Here is a 14615-nt window from a genome sequence, read left to right on the forward strand (position 1 = left end):
CTGACTCTTCGAGACCACCATAGACTGCATCCTGCCACGCTCCTCAATCCACGGAATTCTCCAGGCAAGAATACTGAAGTGGGTAGCCATTCCCTTCTCCAGGGGATCTTCCCAACTCAGGGTCAAACTCAGGTCTCCTGCATTGCAGGTGGATTCTTTACCATACAAGCCACCAGAGAAATCGTGTCAAATCAATCTATAGATTCAATGCAGTTCCAATCAAACTCACAAAAGATTCTGTGTGTGTATGTGCACACGTCATCTAATCATGCACTAGACAAAGAGCATATATCAGAGATGGCATCCTACCAGATTTTTTTCTAATACAGAATGAATAAAAGTCTCAGTGGACTATTTTATACAACACTGGGAACAGTGGTGTCATGAGACAAAGTACTTCCAGGGGGTGTTCTCTTTTAGAGCAAACCTCTTCATCCTTCCAAGGCTTGAATAATTATCACTTATGTAGGCACTACATTTATTTAGACACTATGCTATAAATTGCCTTTCTCTGTTATAAAGCTGAAGGATAAGAATATTTACTACTCAGAAAACTAGATACAGATTTTTTTATCTGGCTATTTTGGATAAGGTGAAGGACTTAGTTAAGATTAAATTTGACTATGTTCTGCTCTCTGTTTTCTGACTCTCTGATATAACAATTTTCTTGACATATCACATAAAGAGACAATGGTTTTGTATGTGTGTGTTTGAAAACTATTATGCTAGTCTACCTTTACCGTTCAAGACTTGGGATAATAGCAAAACTTTTATAATATGATCTAGAGAATTAAAAATCCCAGGGATGGCAGAGCCTGGTGGGCTGCCATCTATGGGGTCGCACAGAGTCGGACACGACTGAAGCGACTTAGCAGCAGCAGCAGCAGCAGAGAATTAAAAAAGAGTCACAAATAGGTTCATTAACTGATTTTCATTAGTTTATAAGTTGTACCTGCATTAATCAAATAAGCTATTAAGATGATCTTACTAGCTTTATCCTCAGTTCAGTTCAGTCCCTCAGTCACGTCTGACTCTTTGCGACCCCGAGAGTTGCAGCACACCAGGCTTCCCCGTCCATCACCAACTCCTAGAGCTTGCTCAAACTCATGTCCATCGAGTCAGTGATGCCATCCAACCATCTCAACCTCTGTCATCCCCTTCTCCTCCTGCATTCAGTCTTTCCCTGCATCAAGGTCTTTTCCAATGAGTCAGTTCTTCACATCAGGTGGCCAAAGTATTGGAGCTTCAGCTTTAGCATCAGTCCTTCCAATGAGTATTCAGGACTGATTTCCTTTAGGATGGATTGGTTTGATCTCCTTGCAGTCCAAGGGACTCTCAAGAGTCTTCTTCAACATCACAGTCCAAAGTCCATCAATTCTTCATCGCTCATCTTTCTTTATGGTCCAACTCTCACATCCATACATGACTACTGGAAAAACCATAGCTTTGACTAGATGGACCTTATATTTGTTGGAAAGTAATGTTTCTGCTTTTTAATATGCTGTCTAGGTTGGTCATAGCTTTTCTTCCAAGGAGCAAACAAACGCCTTTTAACTTCATGCGCAGTCACCATCTGCAGTGATTTTGGAGACCATGAAAATAAAGTCTGTCACTGTTTCCACTGTTTTCTCATCTATTTGCCATGAAGTGATGGGATCAGATGCCATGATCTTTGTTTTCTGAATGTTGAGTTTTAAGCTAGCTTCTTCATTCTCCTCTTTCACTTTCATCAAAAGGCTCTTTAGTTCTTCTTCGCTTTCTGCCATAAGAGTGGTATCATCTGCATATCTGAGGCTATTGATATTTCTCCCAGCAATCCTGATTCCAGCTTGTGCTTCATCCAGCCCAGCATTTCACATGATGTACTCTGCATAGAAGTTAAATCAGCAAGGTGACAATATACAGCCTTGATGTACTTCTTTCTCAATATGGAACCAGTGCATTGTTCCATGTCTGGTTCTAACTGTTGCTTCTTGACCTGCATACAGGTTTCTCAGGAGGCAGGTAAGGTGGTCTGGTATTCCCATCTCCTGAAGAATTTTCCACACTTTGTTGTGATCCACACAGTCAAAGGCTTTAGTGTAGTCAATGAAGCAGAAGTAGATGTTTTTCTGGAATTCCCTTACTTTTTCTATGATCCAATGGATGCTGGGAATTTGATCTCTGGTTCCTCTGCCTTTTCTAAATCCAGCTTGAACATCTGAAGGTCTCGGTTCACGTACTGTTGAAGCCTACTTTGGAGAATTTTGAGCATTACTTTGCTGGTATCTTAGCTCTTTATTATTTACCATTATATTTACTATGATACCTTAGCTCTTTACTATTATTAACTTTAAAGATTTATCAAAGAATACATGTACATAGTTTAAAAATGAAATATTCTTCATCTCAACTCTAATTTACACAGGTTTGTTCACTTTAGGTTAATTTTTCAAGCTATACTTTTACGAGCTGCACCATTTTCTGTATTTAGGTTGTTATATATATGTTATATTTCAATTTAAAAAATTTATGAAAACCACAAATCAAGTACTATTATTTTAAAACAACAGTTTTCCTTCCTCATTCCTCCTCTAACCTAGACCTTTTCACCAGAGGCAATTACTCCCAATTCAGCTAACTATTTCCTTTGGAATTAACCTACTTATTTCTAAATAATATGCCTATGCTGGAATGTCTTGATTTATCAGTTTTAGACATTTTTATCTTTCACCATATTGGTTGAGAACTTAGTTCTTTTATACTTGTCACATTTCGCTTCCTGGCTATTATCTCACTGACAAAGTTTCAATTTAAACAATCTGGTATTTATGCTACTATGATTATTTAAGTATTACTCATTGCTGAAGCAAATAGTGTATTACAATCATGCTTCCTTCCTCACACAAATTTTTATTTTTCAGAATTTCATACCTGCCTCCTTTTTTGATTTTCCATATAAAATTTTCAAAATGTTCCCACATCTCTGCCAAATGCCCATTAGTCTATTTTTTTTTTTTTAGTTCATCTGGATTTCCCTTCTCTATAACTGAAATTCATCATCTCACAAACCCCCAGCAACTGAAAAAAGCTTAAATACTACTTTTAAGATAAATCAGTTACTTCCTATTTACAAGAGTCTCATTCAAGTGAATATTTGGTCAAAATCAAGACTTAAACTCTTTATCGTCTCTTTCTCTTATTTTCTAAAGTGATTTAAGTTCCTAGAGGGACTTGGGTATTATTCTTAAATTGGAGGAAGGGAATCTGACTCCTGTACTATCTTCTGTCCTTGCTGGCCTTTGCTGAATTGTAATTCAGCACACCTGTCTTTAGACTTCCTGTGCTGATATATCGGGTTCCTGCCTTGGCCTCTAGTCTAAGTCCTTTTTACTCAACTTTGAAGTCTCTTTCAGATTGCCAGCCATCTCAGAACTTCCACATCCCATTGGGTACTTGGGATCTCTCAGCTGCTTTGCCCATCATGGTAGGGTATGGGGAAGGAATTTGTAAGGTTGCTTTTAGTCTGCCTAGGCACTTTCCTCAGCTGTGGCTACTTCCCTGCTCAGGCACTACGTTGTACTTCTTTAGAGACTTGCAGTTCTCCATGCTATACCCTAGAAAGTGAAACACAAATTTTATATGCTTAGAACATCTCCTCAACCAGCTAATCCAGCCTCACCTTAACGGCCAGGGTCAAGGCCCAGTGGAGAAAGATATAAGAACGCTGGATCTTGTCACAGTAATCTATAAGCAGCTAAACATTAATCATTCTGCCTTAGATTCACCACTTCCTATTTGTTGGTTGAATTCTTTCTTCTTTTTGGAGAGATAATGGTTTTTTTCATCATCATGCATTCTTCACATTTTTGTGGATCCTGGCAGGAACTTTAAATATGAAGTCCTGCTACACTAGTTCCTTCAAATCCACAAAGCCTTAACAAAACCTAGTTCCTGCAAATAAAGGCCTTGCTTTCAAAATATTACTAAATCATGATATACCTATGACAACAGAGTACTCTGTAGATGAAAAATAAAAATAATGAGACTATTCACCAGGTGTTGATAGGAAAAGATATCTAGCATATACTGACAAGTGAAAAAAAAAACAAGGTAGAGGGGACTTGCCTGGTGGTCCAGTGGCTAACACCCTGAGCTCCCAATGCAGGTGGCCTGGGTTTGATCCTTGGTCAAGGAACTAGATCTCACTAGTTCTAAAGATCCTGCATGCCACAACTAAGACCTGGTGCAGCCAAATAAACTAAATTTTTCTAAAATAAAGCAAAGTATAGAACAGCATGCACAATAGTTTGCTACTACCCTTTTGTATCTAAGAACAGAATGAAATAAGAATAAACAGATCAATCACTTGGTAATATGCACTTTCATAAAGAAACACCAAAAGAATTCACAACAAATACAAATGCTTATCAATAGTGGACAGAGGGGAGGAATAAGATGATTGAGCACATGAGTATATATTTTAGTGAGGATTCTCTAGAGAAACAGAACTGGTGTTGAGGTGGGAATGAGGTTGAGGAGAGAAAGAGAGAGAGTTTATAAGGTATTAGTTACAGAAACTGAGAAGTCTCACTCTACTGTCCATCTACAAACTGAAGACCCAGAAAAGCCAGGGATGTAGTTCAAAGGTTGGAGAGCCAAAGATACAGATTCCTATTCAGATCCGAAACCTGAGAACCAGGAGCACAGAGCTCAAGAGGAGATCCCAGCTCTGTCAGAAGTCAGGCAGAGAGTGAATTCAACCATTCTCTGCCTTTTGGTTCTATTTAGGCCCTCAACAGATTTGATGGTGCCCACCCATATTACGGAGAGCGATCTGCTTTTACTCAGTTCACTAATTCAAATGTTTATCTCTTCCAGAAACACCCGCACAGACACATCCAGAAATAATGTTTAACCAGTTATCTTAGCATCCTGTGGCCCAGTCAAGTTGACATGTAAAATTAACCATCACAAGGTAGGATCAAAACTTCTCAATATATCTTTTCATTTCTTCAATTTTTGAATCATGGAAATTTTTATCTATTAAAAATGTGTTTAAAGTTTTGTTTTCAAGTCTATGTTTTCATTACATGTTCTTAAAAATCCATTAAGATATTCAGCTACCTTTCCAGTGACTCAACTCTACCTTGTCTTCTGTTTCACAGTGGTGACCTAGTAGTTTTAGCAAAGCACTGTTCCTAGAGAAATCCAACTCTCTACCTAAGCAGCTGAATCTGACTAGAGAAAAATATAAGCAGGATGACTGATTTCACTTTATACTTACAACTACAAATGCCTAAAAACCCTACTATACCTTCAACAATACCTGAAAATTCTACTCTATTTCCCTAGTTAATTTACTCTTCCACTCTCACAGATGACTAATTTATACATTTTCTCCCCTCAAACTTCCAACACTCCCTCTCCAATCCTCAGACAGCCAATGACCTCTCTCCTCTTATTTTATTTTTTAAAAAAGAAAAGGAAAATAAGAAGGAAAATTCCACATGGTCCTACCACCACATCAGTTATGAATTACAAGCAGCTGCAAATAACAGACACACACACACCCAAAAAAGGGGGAGGGAGGAAAAAAATTAGTAAAGTGTAAATAAATTGTTTTATTTTCTACCATAATGAGAAGTCCCGAGGTAGGCAATCCAGGGTTTGTGGGGCAGCTCCACAATGTAATCTGGGACCTAGAGTCTAACTTCCTCTGTCCTTAGCAATGGCTTAAGATTATTTTATCATAGATGGTCGCTAGAACTCCAGTCATCATGTTCACATTCTAGGTAAGACAAAGACAAAGGGCAAAGACATATAACAGCTCAGTTAATCCTGTTTCTCAGAAACCTCATCAAACCACTTCCACTAATAACTTACCAGAATTTAGTCACATGGATGTCCATGAAATAGTTGGAACAGAAGCTCAGCACCCTGCTCTCAACAAAATCAGGGTTCTGTTCTTATAAAGAAATGAGGGGAGAATAAGGACAAATTACCTCTTCTCTTATTTCACTGGGTAGGGGAGAGAAAAGAAGCAATTAGAGGAAAAATTCCACTTATTCCCACCACCAAATCTAACTGCCAACCTGAATCCAAATTCATATACTCTGGTTTCCCCCCAAGTCAGTGGATGAACTATCAAAGTCCTTTCTCTCCAGGGCTAGCCCCTTCAGTCATGCACCCATTTCACTACTTAAAACTTGGCTCCTTAAACTATCCCCTTTTCTCCACACCATCAGTTTTCCCTCTCTTTTGTTTATTCTCGTTAGCAAACAAACATGCTAAAATATTTTTTAAATCTCTCCTTATTGAATATCCCTATCCAGCTATCCCAGCTATATAACCCTTTGCTTTCTTAAAGCAAAATTCCTCAAAAAAAAAAAAAAAATTTTTTTTATTCCATTTTCTCCACTTCCTCGCCTTGCATTCTCTCTTGAACCCATCCCAATTAGTCCTACATTCATCCCTACCATTCCTTCCACTGAAGCCACTCTTGCCCAAGTCACCAGTGACCTCCACAATGCCACATCTTCTAGCTGGTTCTGAGACTTCATCTAACCCAGATTCCCAGAAAAAAAATTGACATGGTTATCACTTTCCTGCTTGAAACACTTAGTTCATTTGATTTCCAGAACACCACATTCTTCATGATTTTCTTTCTACACCACTATCTGGTCCTTATCACTTTCAACTACTGGATCCTCTTTCTAATCTTTAAAAGCTGGAGTGCTCCAGGATTTAGTCCTGGGACCTCTTTTAATCTATACTTTCTTCCTCGGTGACCTCATCCAGTTTCTATTCTGATGATTCCTAAACTTATCTCCAATGTGACTTCTCTGCAATTTAGCCTTTTGCCTAATCATTGTCTATACTGCATCTCAAACTTAACATCCAAAACTGATCTTTTGATTCCTTCCATTTCCCTATACCTATTCCTTCTTCAGTATTCCCCAGTGTTGCTCAGGCCCAAACCTTTGGAGTCATGATTGGTGTCTCTCTTTCTTTCTCACCCTCATCCAGTACATTAATAAATCCAGTCACCATCACCTTGAAAATATATCCAGAAACCCACCACTTTCTACCACCTCCCCCACTGACTGGTCCACTGGTCCAAGCAATCTTTTATCTGAGTTATTGCAATCCCTTTCCAGCTCCTATTCTTTACTCCACTATTAACTCCCTATAGTTTATTCTCACAACAACCAGAATAAGCCTTTTAAGATAAGGCAGAATATGTCATATCTTTGCTCAAAGCTATGTAATGGCTTCCCATCATTTTTAGAATAAAAACATAGTCTTTCTTCAGCTAGTATGAAAGACCCTAACATGATCTAGACTATTTACATGGCTACTTCTCTGACCTCATTTCATAACACTCTCCTCCTTATTTACTCTGCTCTGATATCATTGACTTTATCGATGCTTAAAAATGATGTACACGTTTAACATCAGAGCTTATGTACCTGATGTTCCCTTTGCTTGAAATGCCCACTCTGTTATTTCATCCAGGTCTTTGTTGAAATAACTATGTCCTCAGAGAGGCCTTCTCAAATCACTCTAACTAAAATAGCACTCCTCAAAAAACTAAAATAAAATAGCACCCTTCTGTAACTTCAATCTCTTTTCCAGACTTACTTTTCTTCACAGCACCTACTAGTACCTAACATATTTCATCTCTTTGCTATATGTTCATTTTCTTTCTCCTTCTTAGAATATAAACTCCATGAAGAAAGGACATTTTATACATTGTTTTATCTGTGTGCTTCGTGCTCAGTTACCTTAGCATGTCCGACTCTTTGTGACCCCCTGGGCTACCCCTGGACTGTAGCCCACTAGGCTCCTCTGTCCATGGGATTTTCCAGGCAAGAACACTGGACTGGGTTGCCATTTCCTTTTCCAGGGGATCTTCCTGACCCAGGGATCTAACCTTTGTCTCTTATGTCTCCTGCATTGGGAGGTGGATTCTTTACCCACTGAACCACCTGGAAAGCCCAGGTTATAACTACCTAACACTTAAAAGGAATACCCGCCATCATATGCTCTCAATATATATTTATCCCATAAATAAATAAAAACAGAAACCACATGGTTTTCTACAAGCACACAATGTACACTTTCCAGTCTTTAATTAACTTCTCTGCAGCATTTGACATTTTGCCACTTCTCTGTCTTGCAACTCTCTCCTTGGATTGTGAAACTCCCCTAGTTATCCCTCTCTCATCATTGCTTCCCAGACTCCTTTTAGAAGACCCTTTTCTCTACTTCAAATATGATCATTCTTCAGATTCCCTACTAAAGCTAGGTTCTCTATTAAGACCACAACTCTCAGGACTTCCCTGCTGGTCCAGTGGCTAAGACTTTATATTTCAAATGCAGGGGGCCCAGGTTCAATCCCTGGTCAGGGAACTAGATCCCACATATCACAACTAAAAGTTTGAAAGCCACTACTAAAGATCCTGCATGCCACAACAGTGGTCAAAGATCTCATGTGCCACAACTAAGACCCAACTCAGTTCAGTCACTCAGTCATGTCCAACTCTTTGTGATCCCATAGACTGCAGCACGCCAGGCTTCCCTGTCCATCATCAACTCCTGGAGCTTGTTCAAACTCATGTCCATCAAGTCAGTGATGCCATCCAACCATCTCAACCTCTGTCGTCCCCTTCTCTTCCTGTCTTCAATCTTTCCCAGCATCAGGGTCTTTTCCAATGAGTCAGTTCTTCACATCAGGTGGCCAAAATATCGGAACTTCAGCTTCACCATCAGTCCTTCCAATGAATATTCAGGACTGATTTCCTTTAGGATGGACTGGTTGGATCTCCTTGCAGTCCAAGAGACTCTCAAGAGTCTTCTCCAACACCATAGTTCAAAAGCGTCAATTCTTCAGCACTCATCTTTCTTTATAGTCCAACTCTCACATCCATACATGACTACTGGAAAAACCATAGCTTTGACTAGATGGACATTTGTCAGCAAAGTAATGTCTCTACATTTTAATCTGCTATCCAGGTTGGTCATAGCTTGTCTTCCAAGGAGCAAGTGTCTTTTAATTTCATGGCTGCAGTCACCATCTGCAGTGATTTTAGAGCCCCCCAAAATAAAGTCTGTCACTGTTTCCATTGTTTCCTCATCTATTTGCCATGAAGTGATGGGATCAGATGCCATGATCTTTGTTTTCTGAATGTTGAGTTTTAAGCCAGATTTTTCACTCTCCTCTTTCACTTTCATCAAGAGGCTCTTTAGTTCTTCTTCACTTTCTGCCATAAGGTTGGTGTCATCTGCATATCTGAGGCTATTGATATTTCTCCCAGCAATCTTGATTCCAGCTTGTGCTTCATCCAGCCTAGCATTTCACATGTACTCTGCATAGAAGTTAAATCAGCAAGGTGACAATATACAGCCTTGACATACTCTTTCCCAATATAGAACCAGTCTGTTGTTCCATGTTTGGTTCTAACTGTTGCTTCTTGACCTGCATACAAATTTCTCAAGAGGCAGGTAAGGTGGTCTGGTATTCCCATCTCCTGAAGAATTTCCACACTTTGTTGTGATCCACACAGTCAAAGGCTTTAGTGTAGTCAATGAAGCAGAAGTAGATGTTTTTCTGGAATTCCCTTACTTTTTCTATGATCTAATGGATGCTGGGAATTTGATCTCTGGTTCCTCTGCCTTTTCTAAATCCAGCTTGAATATCTGGAAGTTCTCGGTTCACATACTTTTCAAGCCTGACTTGGAGAATTTTGAGCATTATTTTGCTAGCATGTGAGATGAGTGCAATTGTGCAGTAGTTAGAATAGTCTTTGGCCTGGTACAGTCAAGTAAATAAATATTAAAGGAAAGAAAAAAAAAGAAAAAAAAGACCATGACTCTCCTAGCTCTATATATTCCCCTGACTGGTCTTAATCATCCTCATGGCTTATTTATCATCTTTATGTTGAAAACTTTTCAAATCTGTATCTCTCTCTTCTCTCTTTGTACCTGCATATATGACTGACTGATGAATATCTCCAAGTACATGTACCACAGATACTTAAACCTCAAAATGTGTCAAACACTGAACTGTTAGCTTCTCCTCTGTCCCATCTTCAGTTCCCACCCACTTCTTCCTTCAGGATTCTGATCTCATTGAAAAATACCACCATTCAACCAGTTACTTAAACCAAAAACCGGAAAACTAATCTTCATTTCTCAGTTTTCTTCACACCTTGTGTTCGTTTAATTACCAAGTTCAACATTTCAACAACAAATTTCATATTAAGCACCTATTATGTAGTAATAAATCTGAAGAAAAGTGGCTTTACGATTGGCTAAGCAGCTTCACAGTGTTAGAGTACCAGTTGGCATCTCTGATTCTGTTTACATTAAGACCCTCAAGGTCTTAAATTGGCTTCAGGCATACCTTCACAGAATATTTCCAAAAGCTGAAAGCAAGGGATAGGAGTGAAACAAGAGGGCTTTCCTCAAGTTGCAATCTTTTTTGATCAGGGAGAAAAGTCATTCCCAGAAACACCCTAGCAGACTTCCTTTTATGTTGCTTTGGCCAGAACTGGGTCCAGTTATGAAGGAGACTGAGAAAGCAAGCATCTGGCAAAGCGAAACAGGGTTCCCTCAATCCCTGGGATTGAACACATGCATACCCTTTAAAAAAAGAGGGGAGTTTATCTTGGCAACAAATAAGAGAAAAAAAGTGGTTTCAGAGACAGCAATCAAAATTGATTTCCACGAAAACAGACATGGAGCTTGCATTTTAATTAAGGAGAAATTTTAAACATAAATATACAAACAAGGTAATTTCATATGCTATAAATGCTACAAAATCAGGCGATGTGATAAAAAGTAATGTGCATATTTTGATGGTAAAGCTGATAGAATTTGCTAGTGGAACTGAACATGACAGCATGTTAAAAAGATGATTTCAACTGTGAGTCTCTTCTCGTAGCAGAAGCACAGAGTACTAATCACAATGGGGGCTGCTCAAGGCATCACAGGGATTTAGAAAGTTTCTTCCTCTCTTTGGCCAATTTTAGTTGAAATAAGCACAACTGAAACTGTAACCAAAGGAGGCATTATGCTTCCAGAAAAACCTCAAGGAAAAGTATTTCAAGCAATAGTAGTAGCTGTTGGATGGGGCTCTAAAGAAAACCAGCTCCTGTGAAAGTTGGAGATAAAGTTAAGAGTTAATTCTTCCTCTAGAATATGGAGGCATTAAAGTGGTTCTAGACAGTAAGAATTATTTCTTATTAGAGATGATGACATTCTTGGAAAATAAGTAAACGGAAATAAATTACTATTGAGATGGCACCACGTGAAGCTGCCAATCCCAGGGAAGTTTTGAAATCTTTCATGTAAATAATTTCTATGCTTTCCTTTTATAATAAACTAATGATATCCAAATTAATGACATCCAGTGTCTCTAAAATTCAGTTTCATTGCACTGATTTAAACATTTCCAAAACAAACAGACAACAACTCCAAACAAAAAATGACTCCAAAGGTAATACTCATTTCCATTCATAAATGAAGCTTGAGAAAGATAATAATGAGTGTAAAGTCATACCACTATTAACTGATAGTCAGAATTGAAATTAGTACTATCTGAAATCAAAGTCAATTTTCTCTCCCCTATACATCTATCTGTGGGGGGAAAAAATACACAAAATGCCATATATAAATTTATAACATTGTAACACAAAGAATAAAAAGTCAAGTGTTTGAAAATAGTTGATGCTTAGAAACTTGTTTCTATTTATTATTTTTGTCTTTCATTATAGGATTGGTAAAATGAACAAAATACTTTGTAAAGTTTTGTGTCTAAACCAAATATGGAACTATCAAAAATGTTACTGACTTAAAAAAACAAAAAAACACCCATTACCGACTGTTAGAAAGTAGCAAATGGCCAGGATATTAAGTAGCAAAGATAGGAGATTCAAATAGCAACACAGGGTTTTCCCACTATATCAGACTCAGACCAAATAGTTACAGGTCCTGAAACACTCTGACAAAAAGACCTACAAAATCAGTTAAAAAGTTAAGACAGTGGATGATACTGTTTATATTCAAGTGATAGATAACTACTATTCAGTTGTTAAATATAGACAAAGTATACATATCTATATATAATATAAACAAATAGAGCTATGTACGCCAAAGTCTTTGATTGTGTGGATCACAACAGACTGTGGAAAATTCTTCAGGAGATGGGAATACCAGACTACCTTACCTGCCTCCTGAGAAATCTGTATGCAGGTCAAGAAGCAACAGATGCAACTGGACACGGAACAACAGACTGGTTCCAAATTGGGAAAGGAGTACATCAAGGCTGTATATTGTCACCTCGCTTATTTAACTTCAATGCAGAGTATATCATGTGAAATGCCAGGCTGGATGAAGCACAAGCTAGAATCAAGATTGTTGGGAGAAATATCAATAGCCTCAGATATGCAGATGACACCACCCTTATGGCAGAAAGTGAAGAAGAACTAAAGAGCCTCTTGATGAAAGAGTAAAGTGAAAAAGCTGGCTTAAAACTCAACATTCAGGGACTTCCCTGGTGGTAAAGCAGATAAGAATCTGCCTGCCAATGCAGGAGACACAGGTTCAATCCCTGACCCAGGAAGATCCCATGTCCCACAGAGCAACTAAGCCCATATGCCACAACTACTGAGCCCAGCTCTGGCCTGGGTCCTACCATGCTTCATAACAAGAGAAGCCACCATAATGAGAAACCCACACACTGCAGCTAAGATCCAGCACAGCCAGAAAAAAAAAAAAAAAAAACTCAGCATTCAGAAAACTAAGATCATGGCATCCGGTCCCACCACTTCATGGCAAATAGATGGGGAAACAGTGGAAACAGTGACAGACTTTATTTTTGGGGGGCTCCAAAATCACTGCAGATGGTGACTGAAGCCATGAAATTAAAAGATGCTTGCTCCTTGGAAAAAAAGCTATGACCAACCTAGACAGCATGTTAAAAAGCAGAGACATTACTCTGTCAACAAAGGTCCGTTTAGTCAAAGCTATGGTTTTTCCAGTAGACATGTATGGATGTGAGAGTTGGACCATAAAGCAAGCTGCTGCTGCTATTGCTAAGTCGCTTCAGTCATGTCCAACTCTGTGCGACCCCATAGACGGCAGCCCACGAGGCTCCAGTGCTGAAGAATTGATGCTTTTGAACTGTGGTGTTGGAGAAGACTTTTGAGAGTCTCTTGGACTGCAAGGAGATCCAACCAGTCCATCCTAAAGGAAATCAGTCCTGAATATTCATTGGAAGGACTGATGGTGAAGCTGAAGTTCCGATATTTTGGCCACCTGATGTGAAGAGCTGACTCATTGGAAAAGACACTGATGCTGGGAAAGATCGAAGACAGGAAGAGAAGGGGACGACAGAGGTTGAGATGGTTGGATGGCATCACCAACTCAATGGACATGAGTTTGAACAAGCTCCAGGAGTTGATGATGGACAGGGAAGCCTGGCATGCTATAATCCATGAGGTCGCAAAGAGGTGGACACGACTGTGCGACGGAACTGAATTGAAATTTGGTATGAGCGAAAAAGAAGAAAAAAAGTCAGCCTTTCCTCTTAGATACTAAAAGGTAGCAATATAAACCACCTTAGCATTATTCAACATTTTTCTGGCATAAAGATACCAGACTAGATTATATTTAAAGGTCTCTTATGGCTCTGCTACTCTCTCTGAAATCTAAGGTATTATCAGGGATCTTAAAAAAAAAAAACCTCAAATACTTCCTCATTCACAGCAGGGGAATTCACAGATTAAAAGGTTAGCAAAGCTAATGATTTTAGAAAGGTATCTGGGGAAACATATGGGCCTGCAGGAGAAATTTTCTGCAATGAACGCTCTAAGGTTCTGCAGAGCTCGGAGGAGGGAGGTGTCTGCTTTCAAATGGCTTTCATCCAGAGCAGACAGCAAAATGGAGTTCAGCAGTGTGGTTCGCTAACACTCATCTTTCCAGTCAAGCTAATTATTTTCCATCTTCTTTTAAGAAAAGTGAGACAATATTCAAATATATTCCTATCTCCTATGACCCTGTTTGGGACACGTGCACAAATTTGGATTTTGACTTGAAAACCATTTTAAAGGTTTATGACTACAAGAATAATTATTAGAGGGACTTCCCTGGTGGTCCAGTGGTTGGGACTCTGTGCTTCCACTGCAGGGGGCACAGGTTTAATCCCTGGTTGGGGAACTAGGACCCCAAATGCCTCATGGAGTGGCAAAAAAAATTTACATATATATATTTTTTCTTATTCTGACTTGATAAAGCTTTCAACAAATCTGAATAAGAAAATCATTCAATATGAACTATGAATTTTTACAGTCTATGTTTACCATTTTTGTTCAGTTCAGTCGATCAGTCATGTTCGACTCTGCGACCCCATGGACTGCAGCACGCCAGGCTTCCCTGTCCATCACCAACTTCCAGAGCTTGTTAAACTCATGTCCATCGAGTTGGTGATGCCATCCACCCATCTCATCCTCTGTTGTCCCCTTCTCCTCTTCCTCATGCTATTTCTGTTACAGAATTTGTCAACAGCAAAAGACAAAACAAAAACCTAAGATGATGTTTAGCTGTTTAACATCTAATCCAAGCATCACTGT

This window comes from Bos taurus, chromosome 5 (genome assembly GCF_002263795.3).
Source record: "Bos taurus isolate L1 Dominette 01449 registration number 42190680 breed Hereford chromosome 5, ARS-UCD2.0, whole genome shotgun sequence".
Classification (NCBI taxonomy): domain Eukaryota; kingdom Metazoa; phylum Chordata; class Mammalia; order Artiodactyla; family Bovidae; genus Bos; species Bos taurus.